Genomic DNA, 13,433 nt, shown 5'->3' with positions numbered 1-13,433 from the left:
CAGAAACACCATCTGGCACTGCCTGGACTCGAACCAGATACCTTCTTGCTGTGAGGCAATAGTGCTAACCACTGAGCCACCGTGCCGCCAATAATAAAAAGAATTCAATAAAATTAATCCTTATTAAAGTTACTATTGGTCTAATTTCTAATGCCTTTCTAATGCCAATTCCAATGCCTAATGCCTTTCTAATGGTAAGTTTTGAATACATTATACATTTACTGGCCTCAAAAACACGTGCAAATGATAAATTATAATACAAACTTCACATCCTGCGATGTGACCATTATAAATGACCATACTATGATAGAGGAAGAAACGATATATTGTGGAGCCCTAATGGTTACCATATCATCGTCGCCATAGTTACACTAAACAAGTTCATACTTTTATTAGCTTAAATTTAAATGGTGCATGACAGGAACAGACCTGGGGTCCGTTTTTCAAAGCTTTGATGAAATAATCTAAGATGATTTGGCAGATTTTTTTAATCTTGATAACTGATCTCTGGCTAATTTGGTTCTTCAAACAAGTTTGCAAATCAGATGAGAATGTCAGGATGAATTGATCTGAGATCCCTGTGTGTGTTGTGAAGGACAGATCTATCGATCCTCGAAATCATGATCAGCAATGAAACGATTGGCTGACGGCACAGCAGCGTAATGACATCATCTGATTAATATTCAATTATCCATATGAGCACAATTACATCAAATTCACAGTAAACGGTTTGTAAAATATGATACACAATAACTTTCCATCTTTGCTGTGAGCTGCAGGCTTTACTCTTTCATATGTCAAGAGTATTTAGCAATTTATTTAGTTTTACATTTAGAGCGGATTTTCTTTATTATAGTAGCCTAGGCCTATTAAAGTTTCTTAATTGGCATAAGGATTAACTGGCTGTTTGAATTAATTTTGCATCAAAAAAGATTTAATATATATAAAGGTCTCTGCAACTTTTGCGAAGCATCAAATCACCGTCATATTAGCTTTCAAAAGATGTGCATGACTGCATAAATAAAATAAATAAATTAAAAAAAAACAGTAGAATATTGTGCCTATTACATTGTGTGCCTATTATCATACACAAATTGTATTAAAGCTGGTACCTTAAAATAGTGCACGTTTGTATCTAAAAAGTCCATATTAATAAATGTTCCCTTTGAACCCCTTGGGGAGAACCACCCCGTGACAGTATTTGTACTTTTATTTCGGAGTGTAGACTGCATAAGTTCTTTATATAACTTTTTAAAACTATTTTAAAATTTTTTTAACTATCTAACTATTTTTTGACTACAAGTGTAAGTTTTACCTTTGCTTGAATGATCTGATCTAATCCTGTTCATATGAAATAAGCCTGCTCCTGAGCAGGTTTGAGCTACCAGAACTGTTACTAAAACAACAACTCCCAGATTTTCAAGAGTGAAATGATCCTGGATCATGTCAAATTGTCAATAACCAAATCCAGCTAATTGAGTAATCCACGTATGAAGAACGTTGAAAAAAAAAATCTTCTTTCCATTAAACAGAAATTGGGTGGAAAGGGTTGCTAATAATTCAGGAGGGCTAATAAATCTGACTTCAACTTGTATATACACACAATTATTTTCCTCCCTGTAAATAAGAAAAGGGAAATAAATACAATAGAATAAAAATATGAAACAAACTGTGCTTTAAGCATCTTCACTGTAAAAAAAAAAAATTCAATTATAGCTACAAAAGTCCTTCGGTCAAGAGCAGTGAGTGACTTTGTCCTTTTGCTGTTAGATTAATGATAAAAACAGTTGACAGTAGGAATATTGCGCGCTGTCACTTTAAGAGCAGCACCGTTCTGATTTATGGTTTCTCTTTTACATGTCTTTTGATTCTCAACTTGTTTGTTAATTGAATAAATAAGGGATAATATGAATAATCACTAAACACCGCGCTTTAACACAAATTTGCATGTATATGACCATTACAGCGCTCATATTAAGATGACTTTAGATGTTACTGTGCTTGTCTCTGAGGCTTAGCGTGCACACACACAACAGCATGCGGCTCTTTCGTGCTTCTAAAACATGAATGATTCGAATGTACATCAATGAATAATGCGCATCCCATGCTGCAAAGTTACATTACAGTATATGCTTTTTGCAATTTTTACGTGAAACTGAGCTTTGCAGAGCCACAAATGTGTACAGTAAGGGAAAGGGGGTGGTGGTATATGATGCAATAATCGTTTTATCTCGATTAATGTTTTCTCCAAAATCGAAATCATATTTTCGATTAATTGCACAGCCCTACTGTTTTCCCTTAAAGTCCAAATGACCTAAAAGTTGGGACCATTTTTTCCGTATTGTGACGCAGTTCCAATAAAAATGGAATAATAAATGAGGAAACAGTGGGTGTGGCTTGTTTTTTCTACTGCGAGCTGATTGGATGTAGTACTGTAGGCAATTCATTCAGAAAGATTGGGAAATGGGTTTGGGAAGAGTTATTACAACCTAACAGACACCTCCTGCTCACCGTTTCAGTTTAAATTGAATTTTAAATTAAATTAAATTTTTTGTCTAAATTGACAGTTTGAGGGGTGTGGTTAAGTGTGTTAGCCAAGCCCAATACCTAAAACATATGTAATCTGAGAATTTGACTGAAAACAAACATGAAGTGCATTTTCAGATTTCAATTAAAGATTACAAGGGCAAACTACTACCTACTACTAAAAAACTACTAACTACTACCACAAAACAACAATATGAGCTAACAAAATCAACAGAATTAGTTTTGATTTCATTTGTACTTTAAATAAAAATACTATAAATAAAAGTTTTTTAACTTTAAAAATTGGATGTGCACTAATTCATATAACATTCCACTCAACTATTCACTTTAGCCAATTGCATTTAGGTCTAAAAATGTATTAACAGTCTGATGGACCCAGAGCTTATTTTCTGCAATTATTCACGCAAAGTAATAATTTAAAAAAGCCTGTTGTGTTTTTGTTAAGAACCATGACAACTTTCACTTTGACCTACATAAACAAGCCATGACCTTAACACAACACTGAATAAAGCAATCGTTTATGGTGCAACAACCCTTTAGAGCTGGAAATCATGTGACACTCACAGATTCAACATTCTAAGATAAAAGACCTGGCTGTGTGTGAACTCAGCCTCCCTTCCATTTCCGTGCAGGCTGATAAGGGAGCGAGCAGTGCTCTCTGTCCTGAACAAATGTCTCTCACCTCCTACCTGCCTCCTACCGCAAGCTCATTTATATTTAACCCGTTGCCCGTCACCCCAAATAAGGAATTCACACTAAAATGATGATATGCATATTTAGGCATGGGCTGGTATAAGATTCTGATGGTATGATAACCTGTTTCTCTGCATCATGGTATTGTGATTACTGATCTAAAATAAGTTAGTCTTAAATCTCACAGTAGGTCTGTCACAATATCTATTTTTTGTTGTACAATATATTGCACCAAAATATAATGTGATAAATCATATTATTGTAATTTTAAGACCATTTTATGCCACTCATCATTACATAATGCCAGAACGACAATGTATCATCACAATGCAAGTACACTCCTCCAAAGGACACATAATATTTTATGGTTTATTTAATTTAATTATAGTCATTTTAACAAATCAGATCAGACCAGATCTATTTTCAGTTGAAAATATACTATAGTAATTAATAGTAAATACTATAGTGGTTTTAACCATACTGACACTGACACCTCCAACGGAGATAGAGAAGTTGCACAATCAGCTAAAATGTTGCTTGAATAGTTTTTTTTATGTATGGCCGATATGTATTGCATCACCAAAAATGATTGAGGTCATGTCTATGTGTTGTGAGATAGGTCCACATATTGATTATTGTTACAGGCCAATCTCACAGTAAAAAAACAACCATTTTTTTCCCATTAAACACAATATATTTTATTTTAAGAAACATTTCAATTATTTTGAAACAGTAAACATGTCGGCTAGATAATTCAAATAAATCATTGATGCCCTATCTTTATTAGTTTCAAAAACACAGATTTCCTGACAACCTGAAAAGGCATCTTTGGAGGTCTTTCTTTTCTTTGAATATTACACGAAGCCACTGCACTGTTCAGCTCTATAGCATGCTTGACTGTTGGTGGATAAGCAATTTGTTTTTCTGATGCAGAATCAGTAGCTTTTGATGTGGAGGGTCCTTTTCTGCTGGAGATACTGTTGCCCTAAAAAACTAAATTAAGTAGTCGTTATATACCCTAGGAACAGTATAACAGAATTTTTTTGCGGTTTTAAAACCTTGACTTTTCCAACCCATGGTAAAACTTAAAACCGGTTATCGTCCCATGCCCATGCATATTAAACAAGCTGTATCCACTCAAAATAAAATGACATTTGCTGTTTGTTCAAACTACTTATTTAAAATGAGCTGAAACAAAACAGCCTAATTGTTTGATGTTTAATCCTAAATTTGAAAAAATAAATAAATAAAATAAAATAACAATAAGCTAACTTAATTCCTTCATGCTGTCCCCAACACAAATTGATTGTGCGGAAGACAACTTTTTTTACAGTGAAGATAAGATCAGGTTTAGAAATTGTTTACTTTTTTTTTTTAAATGTACTGAAATCAGTTAAGGGGATAGGGATAATCTGACAAGAGACGCACAGTTTAGATCGATAACATTTTCTGGGGTTTCCGCCGTTTGACACCTTTGTTATTCTGAGTAATTCCCATGTCTGAATTTAAAGTGACACTCAGGATCATATTCAAAACACAGCAAGACAAGACAATTGAGGTTTGCATATGCTACCAAGTGCAAACTGTTGATTTTCCACTGAAAAGGTCATATTCCCGTCAGGCAGGACAATGTTACTTATGCAAAGTGATGAGCAATGCAAGTATACTTTATAAGTATACTTTATACTTTTGACATAAATAATTGAAAGGCAGCAAGCACTTTAAAGGTTCATGAAACCCCTGACTACTAGTGGTACATTCCGGGTCACTTCCGGTGTGTGGTACATTCCGTTTCCGTAGGCAATCTGTAATTGTAAATTTGTTTCAGGACTTGTAAAAGTGTTTTGCGTCTTGTTAATTTTTTTGCTAAAATGTAAATTTGTTTCGTCCTTGGTAAAATCGTTTTTCCTATGTAATTGTGTCTTATGATAGGTAAAAACATTTTCAAAATGTAAATTTGTCTCGAGCTTTGTAAAAGAGTTTTAAACTTTGTAATGTTGTTTAGCACTTCCCGTCCACCGTAAAATACCCTATTATATATACTATTAAACGTCCTATTAGCTAAATGTCAAATTATAAACTTTGACACCGGTGAGGTAGAACATAAATGTCATTGTAAAATGGCTTTAACGTTATTTCTGAATTTGCAAATACAAAAAGTGATTGAGGTCATCTCCAAGTATTACACAATAAGTCGATATATTGATTATTGTGACATGCTTAAACCCTATTGGTCCGTTTCCACTGAGAGGTACAGTACATTTCGGAACGGGTCACCTTTATCAGGCTTGTGTTCCCACTGCCAAAAGGGTACCAATGGTATCATATGAGAAGCACTTCTCACAAAACAGATGCTTTATACACATAAATACTTGTGTATGAATGTTCATTACTAACCTTTTTATGAACATGATTTGATTAGAAATAAAAATTAGAATGATTTGAGATAGCCTACGGTAACATCTGCGATTATTTCAAATAAATAAATAAAATGTAACATATATGAACACACACAGGTCCTTACAGTCTCTAATATCAGAATCAGAAAGAGCTTTATTTCCAGGTATGTTCACACATACTAGGAATTTGTTTTCGTGACAGAGCTTCTACAGTGCAACAGCATTACAGAGACAGGACAAAAAACAGATAATAAATATATTTTAAAAAATAGAAGTAAGTAGTGAGTGCAAATATACAGATTGACAAGTGTATGTACATGTTTATTACTATATACAGCGTTATATGTTCAGCTGTTATGTGCAAATTGGCATGTAAAGTGTGTTGTTAAATAAGTGTATATGTGTATAAAAGTGTATAGCAAGTAGTGATGTTGGTTTCGCAATTATTATCATAAGGTGTTCATGAGATGGATTGCCTGAGGGAAGAAACTGTTTCTGTGACGGGCTGTTCTGGTGCGCAGTGCTCTGTAGTGCGACCAGAATGTAAAAGTTCAAAGAGGCAGTGTGCTGGGTGTGAGGGGTCCAGAGTGATTTTGGCAGCCCTTCTGCTCGCTCTGGATAAGTACAGTTCTTGGAGAGTAGGAAGGGTTGTACCAGTGATTCGCTCAGCAGTCCGAACTATTTGACGTATGTTACCAATTACAGAAAAACTACACACAGCATACATTTTGTCCTTATTTGGCTTCAAAACAACATGCAACATATAGCTCACAGTCAGTGCAAACCTCTCATCTGTGTCTTTATTATTTACCAGCACATGTAACCTCTGTTAGAAAGTACTTCCGTCATTTAGCGTTCATATTCATAATAATCCAAAAGGTGTTGATAATAGTTAAACATGGCAGTTTGTTCATGTTTTAGGTTGCTGAAACAATCATTTGCTCCTTTGTTTTTTCGGGCTTCACTCCCGCGTTTGTTCATTTCTGAAAGGATCGAATGTCAGAAGCACTTCAATAATCATGTGCACGTTATTATAATCAGCTCAGAAAGTTTGTTATTTCAAATATAGACGCGTGGAGAGCGCAAGCGAGAAAGCAAAACCGCTCACACTTTAAACGGCCTTAGACGGTTGGCTTTTTGGTACCCTTTGACAGTGGAAACAGCCATAAAAACGTACCGTACCACTCAGTGGAAACAGGCCATATGAACACAATAGTCTCCATAATTCATGGAGGACATGAATAAGTAATAAAGAACAGCTGACAGATGCTATTTTCCTTTCATCGAAAGTAACAGAGGTTTCACATAGGCCTGCGAGAGTCTAAACCAGCGCACACTGGCAATGGAGCATCTTTAATATCATGATCAGTGTATAAATAGTGTCACATTTGTAGTATTTTAGAGGTGGCAAATGCATATACTGACTTTCATCTTACCAAGCTATTAATAGCAAGGGCTAGGTGATATGACAAAAATGTCCCATCACAATTAAAGTCATCTCATATCCTGATAACGATATATATCACAACACTATTTCTGTTAATTCAAAGAAATACGTTTAGATATTGACCACATGTAAAGGGCTATTTATTTATTCTACATTTTAAAGTATGTATAAAGTTGAAATGTACTTTTTTTTTTAACTTCAGGGCTAATGATTGATTAAAAATGTCAAAATATAAAATAAATCTTAATAAAATATAAAACACTTCAAAAACTAATGACTACAGTTAAAAATAAAACATATAAAAATTAAACACAAAATATAAACATTGTTCTTTCAAGATTGCAATTCTCTCATGATGCTTGCATAGTGTTTTAGATCACAATCATATAAATGATGAAAAAGTATTACCATTAACTACTAGGGATGTTATGATTCACCTGACTCATGATACCTGATTTATGATAGTGATCTCACGATGTGATTTAGTCACGATTTTTTAACACAACAAATTTATGGTTTTAAAACCCTTTTGCCCTTTTGGCTCGTTCTTAAATGCTGCACATTTTTTGCTAAATATTTTTTCTGCCATAACCAAATTGCTATTTTTTAAAAGAATAATACAAACTAAAGAATATTTATTTATTTAAACAAACTAAAATTGTGACTGTGCTAGGGTTTTACATTTTCAAAAAGAAATATTAGCATATCTATGTTTTCTGGCATAAGCTGAGATCTTTGCACATTTACAATGTCCCCTGATGATGAGAAAACTCTTTCACTGGGGACTGAGATGGCTGGTGTGGAGAGGAAAGCTTTTCCTTAATCAGAGAGCAGTGTGTACAGAAGTGGTCAACAGGCCCTCTGCTCCAGGGGACTGGCAACTGGCATAAAATACTGATTATAAAATTATTAAATAAATATTAGGATAGAGACAGTAGTTGAATATGATTATGAAGGTGAATAATTAATATTACTTGTATAATTAATTATTATAAGTACCAGTGTGATACACTTGAGATAATCTTGAACATTTTTAAATATTCAATAATTATGCAAATTATTAAAATATGCATTTTATCCGGTCCGCGTGGTTTGGCTTATTAATAGTTTTTTTTGCCTATAGACATCTGTGAACGTAATTTTTCATTGTGCTGCATTATATTCGTTGTTCCGCAGTATTTGCCCGCAGTTTGTGTTTAGTCTGGCGCACTTCACCGCTGTCATTTTACTCTGCCACCTCACCTCTTGCTCGCCGCTGATTTGCAGATAAAGCAAGTTTGTGCCTGTAAACACAGCGCCCCCTCTGTTAAAAAAATGTACCGTAATTTGCTCAACATGTTCAACTACTGGTTTGAATCATCACATATTTGAATCTATTTTCAACCGACTCGCACAAGTAATTACATCCCTATTGACTATATATGTTTTGACACAGAAGAGGAACTATAGACTTTTTATTTCGTCTATATAATATATATCAAGGTGTCATGGTGGCACGGTGGGTAGCACGATCTCCTCAGAGCAAGAAGGTTGCTGGTTCGAGCTTCGGCTGGGTAAGTTGGCATTTCTGTGTGGAGTTTGCATGTTCTCCTCGCGTTCACGTGGGTTTCCACTGGGTGCTCGGGTTTCCCCACTAGTCCAAAGACTAGTTATAGGTGATAGGTTATAGGTGAATTGGGTAAGCTAAATTGTCTGTAGTGTATGTGTGTGAATGAGTGTGTATGGATGTTTCCCAGTGATGGGTTGCAGCTGGACATCCGCTGCGTAAAACATATGCTTGACAAGTTGGAGGTTCATTCCGCTGTGGCGACTCCTGATTAATAAAGGGACTAAGCCAAAAAGAAAGTAAATGAATGAATATATATATCAGTATATGTCATATTGCACAGCCCAAAACTAAGACATTTTAACACTGATCTTTAACCTTCTTTAGATCAAGAGTCTTTTTAATTAGATTTTTTAACTCCACAAAAAGGTCATTTAGATCAGCTTGAACCAAAAGTAAGAGTAGGAGGAAAATCAAAGAAGCGACGAAACGAGACTGAGAAAGATCTGTTTTAAAGATCTTCTCTGCTGCATAGACATTTTCCATTGCAAAATACAGTGAAAGTTATGAGAAGCGTGCAAACATAAGAGTTCGACATCAGGTCCACTGCCAAAGAATCACTAAATATATTACAAAAAAACAGAATATTGTGCAAAGCAACACTGACAAATTAAAAGCAACTCACACATTTACTTCCTTTACAGAAGCTGCCAAAATGCAGCCTATTTTGTAAAACATTTTTAATGAGTACAACCAAATAACCAACTTGACATAAGGAATTACATGCTTACCAGTGGAAAATGAATTTAAATACAGCTTTAATTGTTGTCAAGCATTTTTAAGTTATGGACTTATTCCTTCTATGCAAACAATAGAACAATAGGTACATTTTACATGGTTTCAGATTAGAATTGGTTTTAATGACCGATTTGAATGAAAACTCTCACTGTGCAGCAAATACCTCAATCTGAAAATGCAAAAACCAAATGCAATTTCAATTTCAATTAGGTTTGAAGGGGTGGGATGAATCTTTTTTAACCTGTTTTGCTGAGACAAACACTTTATTGACTGAAGACTAGCCATTTTAAACTTATTCACATGCATATGCAATAACGTAAACAAATCAATCTTCCATTGTTCAATCATTGTTGACTTTCACACCTATTTAAAATTCTCTGTTTACTTATTGTCTTTAAAGTAGTGCAGAACTATAATCCCACAATCTTAGAAATAAAGATACGCGAGCTATCACTGGGATGGTACCTTTTTAAAAGCTACACATTTGTATCTAATGGTCCCTATTAATACCTCAAGGGTAAATATTAGTACCTCAAAAGTACAAAAGTGTACCTCTTAAAAAGTACAAATATATGCTTTTGATGTACCAATGTAGACCCTTTAAGAATAAATGTGTGTCTTTTTAAAAAGGTACCTTTGCAAACAGCTCTTGTGCTTGTCAGCAACTGTAGTAATTAACTACTCAAAATAGACATTTTTAAACAAGTCTACTCACTTGAAAAGAGAGTGGTTAGTTTAGGGCTGTGCAGTACATCAAAAGATCACAAATGTGCATATCACAATAGATTGCAACAAATGATCAATTTAAAACAAAGTATCTTTGTGTGGCTGCCATCAGCACACTCTCTTTAGGACTTCAGCCCATCAGATCAGACAGTGCTGTTATATGTCAATATGTATCAAGCAGCGTGGACATGCTGGATTTCTTGTGCAAAATCTGCACCATTTTTTATGACCAAGCAAGCAAGCCATGTTAAGAATGCAATAATACAGCAAAGAACACTTACTTACTTACTTACTTACTTACTTACTTACTTACTTACTTACTTACTTACTTACTTACTTACTTACTTACTTACTTACTTACTTACTTACTTACTTACTTACTTACTTACTTACTTACTTACTTACTTACTTACTTACTTACTTACTTAATAAATCTTAACGGTTTCTTAATAATCATGCATTGTACACAAAAACATTATAAACACAAATAACAACATTGATAAAGTCATAAGATCTTTCAATTTGATCAATGATAAATATTGTACAATTCCTCCAGAAGACACCTTTTTAAACATTCATTCATTCATTCATTCATTCATTCATTCATTCATTCATTTTCCTTCAGCTTAGTCTCTGATTTAATGAGGTCACCACAGTGGAATGAATCACCAACTATTCCAGCATATGTTTTAATTTAGGTCTTAAATAGGTTTATCTTCCACTTTCAATAAATACAAGTCTTCAGTGCAAAATATGAATACAGTGTATAAATTAATAAGACTAATGCTAAAAGAAACGGACACTTTTGCATTTACTCAGCTACAGGTTAACCCAGCAATCCATTTAATTCCACTAAAATATTTCTTTATACAAAAAAAGGAATGAATAATACTTAATCTCGGTTACACAACCATGATTGGACACTTCTGCTCATGAATAATGTCATATATCAGCCATCAAATTAAGTCTAAGACAACTGCCACATTAACTAGAACAATACAATAACAACTGAGTACAACTTGAAGAGACAAAAGAAATATTTAAGCCCAATGTTCCTAATGACAAAGATATATATATATATATATATATATATATATATATATATATATATATATATATATATATATATATATATATATATAGATATATAGATATAGATATAGATAGTCCATGTGTAAAAGAAAGAAAGCCCAAGTCTGAAAACCATAAAAGGGGATGGTTCATCAATTTGGTTTTAATTCTGTCATCAATTACTCATCCTCCATTTGTCTTGATCCAAACCGGTTTCATAAATAAAATTCATAAAAGTTTACAACCACTTAAGTGTGATTGCAGTTTCATGTTTTGAATGTATCGTTTTAAAAGGTGTTGGCTTCAAAGATTTGACAAACAACCGCTGTGCCTGAGAGTCTTCTCAAAAGGTGTAACAATAACTGCTAAAAATGAATAACCTCCCCACCCACATATTTTCAACGGTGAACGTTTTTGCAACCGCATTTCCCCTGAGTTCATCTGTCAGGCTGTCATTGAACTTCACATCTCATTTCATTTTAACCTGCTGGAAAGCGAGTTACCTGGAATACCATGAACCATGGCAGATGTTTTGCCAATGCTCAGAGGGTAAAAACCCTCATATCTACTACATCCCGATACATGCATGCAGAAGCTTGAAGCACTATGGCAAATTATGTGGGTGCGGATAAAGGGCTTTTCACACCACTTTTAACGCCAAGTAAAGAAACATTTCATATGTCATTTAAGAGTGAGATCAGCACAGCTTTGTACCCAGGATTTCTTGTTTTTTTTGTTGTTTGTTTGTTTGTTTGTTTGTTTGTTTATTTAATTGCCACATCAGCAACTTATGGCTAATTAGTTGAAAAATAAGTATACATAAAAACAGTACATGATAAGAACAACTTATTTCAATAAGAATTGATGCAAAAACAAATATAAATAGTAATACATTAATTAATATACAGTTAGTGAAAAAATAGCTTTTTAAAAACATCCAAAGTGATTTCATATTACAAATGTTGTCTAATAGTACTTAACCTTTCATATTATAATAATATATGTTTTAGAGTGAGAGGGAATTTTGATTTTATTGTCATTTCAGCTTCTATCATGGCAAAACCAGATAAGTTTACTACATTTTATAAATACCACTTTTCTATAATTATAAAAATATTCTAACAATTAAAATTCATCAACAGCAATAAATAATATACAAGGTAAAATACATTATTAATAATAATAACAATAATAATAATAAAAGATTAAACTCTAAAACAGTTTTAGGGTTTACTTTTGATAAAAATTGTACAATTTTAGAAGGATTCACATTTAAAAATATTTCATTTAAAGTCTCTCCAGATAAAAATAGTTTTAAGAGTGAGAACAGCTTGACAATAATTATATATTGGTGGTGCATCATTATTCAATAAATACAAATGAGTCAACCTAGAGTGAGCAATTCGGCATCTAGTATAAACAGTGTCTGGTCTCAAAAATAAAATCAGAAAAGTTTCTTTCATGTATTTTCGTGATGATTTCATGTAGTTTATTATTTATGCAGATATCCCATTCCATTTGCCATGTCTCGTTTGGTACCCACCCAGGGTTATAAAACAGGAGGATTAGCAATAGTTTGGCACTACTGACCTAAATAAAGTGTGTAAAACAATGCGGTTTTGTTAGTGGCCATTCGGAAAGAATGTGTCACTTCCGCTTCAAACACACACTTGATGGAGGTTTATGGTATACTTTAGAAGTGTCTTAGACACAGCATCATGTTTTAAGACTGTGTAAAGCTGAAAGTATTCCAACTTTTACATGCTGCGCCACTCAAAGTCATTTCCAAAGCTGTGGACCAATCAGAAGAGCTCGGAGGCGGGGCAAGCATTGTTTTATTTGACTTTAACAAGGTGGTGGAAAAAAACAAGGGACTTTTCCCTAAATGCTGTCTCTCATATTTTTAAATGCAAAGACTTTATTAAACTTTATTAAATCAAAACTTTATTAAACCAAAATAAAAGAATATTAAACCAAGATGCAAGAAGGGATATTGTATACATATATCCCAAGTCCAAATATTTTATTTTTCTGAGACTGTTTGTGCAAACAAAACACAAACAGATACAACAGACAACCAACTGTTTTTAAAACATCATTAAACTGCAGAAAACAAAAAAACAGCAAGATATTTTCTGCTTTTTAAAATAATTTAATTCAGCAGCACTTGTTTTTAATATGAAACTTCCTACTTTGCAGATATACA

General features: G+C 33.6%; 1 protein-coding gene across 1 annotated transcript in view; it reads right to left on the bottom strand.

The window, feature by feature from the left end:
- Positions 1 to 13,433, bottom strand: part of stat3 (signal transducer and activator of transcription 3 (acute-phase response factor)) — an 86,393-nt gene that overhangs the window by 64,640 nt on the left and 8,320 nt on the right. The window lies entirely within an intron of this gene.

The sequence above is a fragment of the Danio aesculapii genome, chromosome 3 (assembly GCF_903798145.1).
Source record: "Danio aesculapii chromosome 3, fDanAes4.1, whole genome shotgun sequence".
Taxonomy (NCBI): domain Eukaryota; kingdom Metazoa; phylum Chordata; class Actinopteri; order Cypriniformes; family Danionidae; genus Danio; species Danio aesculapii.
The sequence above is the reverse complement of the archived record's forward strand: the minus strand, read 5'-3'. Positions and strand labels throughout refer to the sequence as shown.